Genomic DNA, 7703 nt, shown 5'->3' on the forward strand with positions numbered 1-7703 from the left:
ATTTAAAGCTATACTCTCAAAATAAACTTTTTTGGGAATGGGGCAGGGGGGCACCAAAATCTATAACAGAGTAAAGTTTGAAAGTATAAATGTAAGAAGAAAGTTTAAATAGCAAAGATTGTGACACAAACAGATGAAAGCCAAGAAAGTCAAAGTTAAAGCTAACTCTCCCACTATAGAAAATAAATAAAATAAAGCACAATAGCCTCTTTTGCCAAGCAGCAGGAGACTGAAATGAAGACTCTAGTCAGTTTCACCAAGCCTATTCAAAATCCCTCTGCAGGAGTGAAACTGTCCAGAATCAAGTCCATTCCCTACTGCTGCTTGGCAAAGCTATAGGCAGCAGAGGTAGGCACTGGAGACTAGATTAACAAGAGGGACTTAGACACCAAACTGTCACTTTAGGCACAATAAGTCCACTATTTAGGCACCACTGACTTTCACAAAACCACCACTCAGGGGTTGCCTACCCCCTGTAGGCACCTAGAGTACATCAACAGCTGCAATAAACAAATTACAGACCTGAGTCTCAGAGCCCAGGTCAATTGACTCGAGCTCTTCAGGGCTCATGTTGTGTAGACATTTGGGCTTGGGCTGGAGCCTGTGCTCTGAGACCCACCCCATCTGTGGGGCCTTGACCCCAGACTACACGCCATGCAGCTCCCAGGAAGCAGCCAGCATGTCCCCCTCCGGCACCTAGGTGTAGGGGCAGCCAGGGGGCTTCACACGCTTCCCCTGCCCCAAGCACCGCCCCCACAGCTTCCACTGGCCAGAAACTGCAGCCAATGGAGCTGCAGGGATGGCGCCTGAGGACAGGGCAGCGTGCAGAGCCACCTGGCTGCACCTCCACGTAGGAGTCAGAGGGGAGACATCTACTGCTTCTGGGAACTACTTGAGGTAAGTGCCGCCCGGAGCCTGCATTCCTGCACCCCGCCCCCGCACCCTAACCCCAGCCCTGATCCTCCTCCCACCCTCCGAACCGCTTGATCCCAGCCCCGAGCACCCTCCTGCACCCCAAACCCCTCATCCCCAGCCCCACCCCAGAGTCTGCACCTCCAGCCAGAGCCCTCACACCCCCTGCACCCCAACCTCCTGTCCCAGCCCAGAGCCCCCTCCTGCACCCTGAACCCCTCAGCCCTCAGAGCCCCCTCCTGCACAGAAAACACCTCACCCCAGGCCTCACCCCCAGCCGGAGCCCTCACTCCTCCCCCGCTCCTCAAAACCCTGCCCGAGCCCTGATCCCCCTCCCACTCTCTGAATCCCTCAGTCCTAGCCCGGAGCACCCTCCTGCACCCCAAACTCCTCATCCCCAGCCCCACCCCAGAGCCTGCACCCCCAGCTGAAGCCCTTACCCCCTCTTGCATCCCAACCCACTTCCTCAGCCTGGAGCCCTCTCCCGCACTCTGAACTCCTCATTTCTGGCCCCACCCAGGAGCCCACACCCCCAGCCGGAGCCCTCCCTCCCTTTCTCCCACACCCCAGTCCCCTGAGCCAACCCGGTGAAAATGAGTGAGTGAATGAGGGTGGGGAGAGCGAGCGACAGAGGGAGGGGGGGATGGAGTGAGCAGGAGGTGGTAATTCGGAGAAGGGGCGGGGCATGGGTGGGGCCTCATAAGAAGGGCAGGGGGCAGGGCAAGGTTGTTCGGTTTTGTGTGAGTAGAAAGTTGGCAACCCTACTCATGACTCCCACTTCACCTGCCCTAGTCCTGGGTAGGCCTCTGAAGTTGAGGAAACTGTAGTCACTGTTCCCTTGATTTCTGGAATGACTTTATATCTGCCTGCACTGCTTCACAATTTCCACCACAAGACCCTTCCCAATGGGATAGGCAAACTTTAGCTGCAAGGAGGGGCAGCAGCTCAATAGCATGAAAGGTAGCATGATCTAGTGGTTTAAGCACTACTGCTAGGGTGACCAGACAGCAAGTGTGAAAAATCGTGGGGGGTAATAGGCTCCTATATAAGAAAAAGCCTCAAATATCGGGACTGTCCCTATAAAATCAGGACATCTGGTCACCCTAACTACTGCATTCTACTCCTGGCTCTGAGACTGATTCCTTCTCCACATGCAGCTTCTCCTACTTCTACAGCAAGAGGACATGGGGAAAGCCAGAGATCCCGTATGAACATTTTTTTATATAATATGAGTCACTTAGAAGCATAAGGAAAATATCTCACTAACCCTGAACCAAATCCTCAAGCCAGCCATTCGTACAGTATAGTGATACGATCATGGTAGGAAAAAAATGTTTTGCAGGTCTCCCAAAAATCCCAGGGCAGCCATTTCCTTCCCCTTGAATGAAGCCTTTAAACTCTTGTGATCTAATGGACTCAACAACCTTACTTTTCATACACTTTTATTTTTCTCTGTAATGTTGGCTCCATTTCCCATTTTGAAGTACCGGGAACTACTAACCTCCCTGAATCCAACTGATCTACTACAATAAACATTCAAAGGTACTTGGGAATTGTGCTCTAGAGCACATGACATCTTCCCTTTCCTGCATTCTCATACAAGTAATTACATGAATGGAGAAGGTATCTCACACAGTGAAAGACTGCATTAAGAGAATATGCTCCAGAGATCCTTTTAAAATGTTAACGATGACTACTTTACTTAACTTCTCAAGGAAGTAAGTGGGAAAAGTTATACAACATGCAAGGAGGAGGGGAGGGATGCTTCTTATTCACTTGAGAGTAGAATTGTAATTTAAATAGGAAGGACGTTAGCCAGGGGCGCCTCTATGTTTTTTGCCGCCCCAAGCACGGCAGTCAGGTGGTCTTCGGTGGCGTGCCTGCAGGCGGTCCGCTGGTCACGTGGATTCGGTGGTGTTTCTGCAGGTGATCTGATGGTCCTGAGCCTTCAGCACCCTCTGCCAAATTGCCGCCAAAGCCGCAGGACCAGTGGACCTTCCAGAGAAATGCCTGACTCCTGCCCTCATGGCGATCAGCACACCGCCCCCCGTGGCTTGCCGCCCCAGGGACGCACTTGCTGCACTAGAGCCTGGAGCCACCCCTGAGGCTAGCCTGCATTATGTTACCAAGTATGATTTTGGGGGAAAAGATCCTTACAATACTACCTCACTGCTGTCCATCACATGATGACCAAGAAACTTTTATTTTAGAAGAATTGCAACACAGTCTCAGGGATCGATTTAGTTGTCGGCAAACAGTTTTGTAGCATCTCTAGAATCAGATTTTAGGATAAAAAAGTAAACCACTAAGGCCATTTAATCTGATCCCCTTCCATATTTCATTATTTAGGATGTTTCCATGCTTCATTTCCACTAAAATTTAATCCTCCGTTGAAAGGGATAAGAAGTCCAATAGTGGGCTTTGGTATTCTTGCTTGGAAAGTCTTTTTTCTATATGTAATTGTTCTCACTGTTCAGAAATTATTCCTGTTATCAGCCTGAATTAATTTCCTCATTAGTGTTAGGTCATATTATTTTAAACCTCTTTCAGATAGTACTGTATACACATCTTCAAAGGAGAAAAAGGATTATGGCAATTATTTCTGTTTGGTGTCTAAGTGACAGTTTGGTGTCTAAGTCCCTCTTGTTAATCTACAATTACAACCCCATGAAAGTTCAGATTTAAAAAGACTGAAATCATTACATTTACAATTTTTAAAATCCTATTACCATGAAATTGACCAAAATGGACCAGGGCCAGCCCACAACAGTTTGACACCTGAGGCGAGGAGCTCAAATGATGCCCCCATACCCCCTCGCTTGGGCCAAAACTTTGGAAGGTCTCAATTCTGCCTTCTTCCTGTTCTACTCCTCTCATGGTACTGCTCTGCTACCTACCCCAATAAAGGAGAACAAACAACTTAAAATGCCTTGTTCAAAAATTTTAAGTAACACTTAACTTTCAAATGCCTGAACAGCAAATTTAACTTTTATTGTCTGCGTAGAAAACACTGGCATTTTTATCTGTTTGAATAATCAAAGTGGTGCTTTCCGTGACTTCTTGGTTGCAAAGATTTGAACTGCTTCCTGCTGGAGGTCCACAGTCTAGGCCAGCTCATGCTGTGTTGAGATGATTGCAAGGCCAACCAGCCTCTCCTGTGTCATTGTGGAGCGTGAATGTGTTTTTAACTTCAGCTTGGAGAAGCTGAGTTCTCCACTGGCAACTGTTACAGGAAGTGTTAGAAGTATGTGCAGAGCAACAAAAGCATTTGGAAAGAGGGTGGTCATCTTATTTGTGCGCACATATTCCAGAACAGCCTTTGGAGTTGATCCTGCTGAAATGTATCTTGAAATGGCTTTCAATTCATCACCTAAATCACTCGCATCAATAGCGCATATGTCATCATGTGTCAACACTGTCTCTAGTGCCCTGCATTGCTGGTGTAGGTGGTCTTCAGGTATAATGAGGAGTTTTGGAATATCATACAACATACCAAATATACTGCTGTGTTCTTTGAGCTGCATGAAATGTTCTTCAACTGACTGTATTTCACTATCTAGCACCTGGTTAAAGAATTCAACTTTGAATTGTTGCTTGGGGTCTCTTATGGGATTATCCCATGCCTTGTAATCAAAATGTCGTCTTCTTCTTCGGTGACTCTTGTATTCTTAAATGGGGGGCGGAAATAGCTTCAGTGTCAAGTTCCTCTGCCAATTTCTGTGCACTCTTCAGAACGTTTTGAAATCCCTCATCTGACCAGTAAGACTGTAGGTCTGACTTTGCTTTGTCCAGCTGTTCTGTCACTCCAAATATATCAAGGTCAACACCTTGGAGTCTCTTGCTTACAACATTAATTTCAGACAGTATGTCACGCCACAACACTAAGCCACATAACAATTTGAAGTTATGTATGTTTCTGGTGATCCCATTTCCCTCTGCCACTGTTCTCCCACGAACAGTTCCTGTCATAGCATTATCCTCCATAATGGCAACTATGGCATCATCTATCTTCCCAATTTGGTGTTTGATAGGCTTTATCGCCTCCACTCCACTTTCCCATCATGTGGCACTCAGTGATTTCAGTGTCAGAAAGGATGTTCCCAGATATTGCTTCAAAATTTGCCATCGATGAGTTGATGCAGAGAAAAATACATAGATGCTTTGAATTACATTAAAAAATTCAGCAGCCTCACTAGAAGCTGAAGCTGCATCACTAACCAACAAGTTCAATGAATGAGAACTGCATGAGACAAAAAAGCTCGAGGGTTTAACTCTCGGATCCGTGTCTGCACTGCTCTGTTCTTTCCTCTCATGTTGGCACCATTATTGTAGCCCTGACCTCTCATGTCAGCTATCGCAATTCCCGTATCTTCCAGCTTTTTAAGAAGCACATTAGTCATACCAGCTCCTGTAGTATCATCAATGTCAATACATTCTAGAAAATGCTCTGACAGTCACCATTGCAGGGACATTTTCACTAGGGTCTGTTGTTGTTACAAAACGCACCATTAAAGTCATTTGTTCCGTATAGCTGATGTCAGGTGTGCAGTCCAAAATAACAGAGTAATATCTTGCTGACTTCAGATCTGCCACAATCTTCTGTTTGACTTTTGTTGCCAGTAACTGTATGATCTCATTTTGAATTGTTTTGCCAAGGTAGTGGTGTATGTCCATTTCTTGGGTGGTGACTCTTCTTAGATGCTCCTGGAGTACAGAATCAAACTCAGCCATCAGCTCCACAATTTTAAGGAAGTTTCCATTGTTTGGCACATGCAGCTGATCTGAAGTGCCCCGCAGTGCTAGGTTTTGGGTAGCAAGCATTCTCACAATGGCAATGAGCCTTTTCAGAACATTTTGCCAGTAAAGAGACTCTGATGCAATCTTCTCTTGATGCTGATCATCTATGGTGGCCTTTAACCTTAGTCTCATCTCAAGCTCTTTCCACCTATGAAATGCTCTCTGGTGATTTGCTGCCTTCTCATGGCATGCCAGATTTCTAGCCAGATTTTTCCAGTCCTTTGTTCCTGTAGAACTCAATGTGGCTGGAACATTAGACTGGAAGAGTTTGCAACAAAAACAGTATGCAGCATTCTGGGTTTTTGAGTACATAAGCCATGGCCTCTCCACTTTGTCACCATTGGGGATTTCACGCCAGTAACGTGTTGGATGGAAACTTCTATTTTCATTGTCTTTGGGGAACATGAAGTTTTTCACTTGCTGTGGCCCATGCAGTACAAGGAAATCCCTCAGGCTACTGCTCAAGTGGGTCCACAGTCCTGGATCATCTAGACCTAAGGAACTAAACTCCTTGCCCGGCTGGGGTAGAGGGAGGAGACTGAGGCTCTGCCAGAGCCATGGGAGATGCTCAGAGGAGGGAGAAGCGGCTGCGGGTCCCCCACACCCGCAGCTGGCTGCAGAGACGCCACTGCTCCTAGCCATGGTGCGCAGGGTTGCAGCAGCACTGGGGTGGGGGGGTTGCAATCCGCAGGCTGCAGCGAGCTGACACCCCAAGAGGAGAGAGGGGCAGTGGGTAGGGTTATCATACATCCATATTTTCTGGATGGTTTTATATATTTAAAAAATCCTCCCGGACGGCGATTAACAACTAAAAAGCCAGACATGTCTGGGAAAATATGGACATATGGTAACCCTAAATAAGCAGGCTGTTAGCAGGGCCTGAGTGAGATGATATCAGTGTCTTAAGGGCCTAACTGGCTCCTACTACTTCAGTTGACTGCCTGTTCTCCTCATGTGGGTTCACGGAAGCAGCAGGAAACAGGAAGCTCCCTGAGAAGCTGGTGTTAATCAGTCCAGGCTCCTGTGGGTCCTAGAGAGGTACATAAGAGGCCCCTCCTCCTCTCTCTCCCTGCAGCTCCTGATGCTTTCTGTTATTCCCTCAGAGGGTGACCAGACAGCAAATGTGAAAAATCAGGACAGGGAGGTGGAGGCTAATAGGAGCCTATATAAGAAAAAGCCCCCAAAATCGGTACTGTCCCTATAAAATCGGGACATCTGGTCACCCTATTCCCTCTCACCTTTTCTCCTGCCTGCCGGTTATGTCTCTTGTGCCCGCCTTCCTCCAGCATAGCACTCCACCATTTCTGTGCATCTTGAGCAGAGAGAATACATATGCACCAGCAGCAGACACAATTTTCTACACTCTGGGTCCTAGTGGTGCCCCCCCACAGTCTGGCACCTGAGGCGGCCACCTCAGTTTGTCTCATGGTAAGGCCAGCCCTGAAATAGGGCCCTTTGGAAGGGCCCTATTCATGAGATAAAACAGCTGTGTACTGCTGGACAATTTTACAATTAAATATTTATAATGAATCATCTTCTATTTGCTGAATTTTAAAAAATGCAACTTGCTAACATTCTCTTGCTTTTTTTATACCATGCATATATAGATGACCTCACAGTATTATGACCAAAAAAATCCAACAACAAAACCCCCAGCTTTTATAAGCTCCCACAAACAGAAAGCTGAGAACCTTTCGGATGTACCCATTGTTTGTATTCCACATTTCATTTATCTCAAGTCAACAGAGTGAAGTTTATTTAAAATATTTTTATAGGAAGGTTTCAACAAGTCTCATTTGCAGGAACAGTCTGTCTGCAAGCAAAAAGCACAGTTGCATCATATGGAGTTGCATGCACTATCTATATTGCTTCACACAATTCATAAATACAAATTCAGAACATATGAGAAGTTATACTGAGCACATCTCAGCTAAACATAACAATGCCCCAAACTGAAATATAATCATCATTTTCCACAAATGCAATTATATTAA

The sequence above is a fragment of the Mauremys mutica genome, chromosome 5 (genome assembly GCF_020497125.1).
Source record: "Mauremys mutica isolate MM-2020 ecotype Southern chromosome 5, ASM2049712v1, whole genome shotgun sequence".
NCBI lineage: Eukaryota > Metazoa > Chordata > Testudines > Geoemydidae > Mauremys > Mauremys mutica.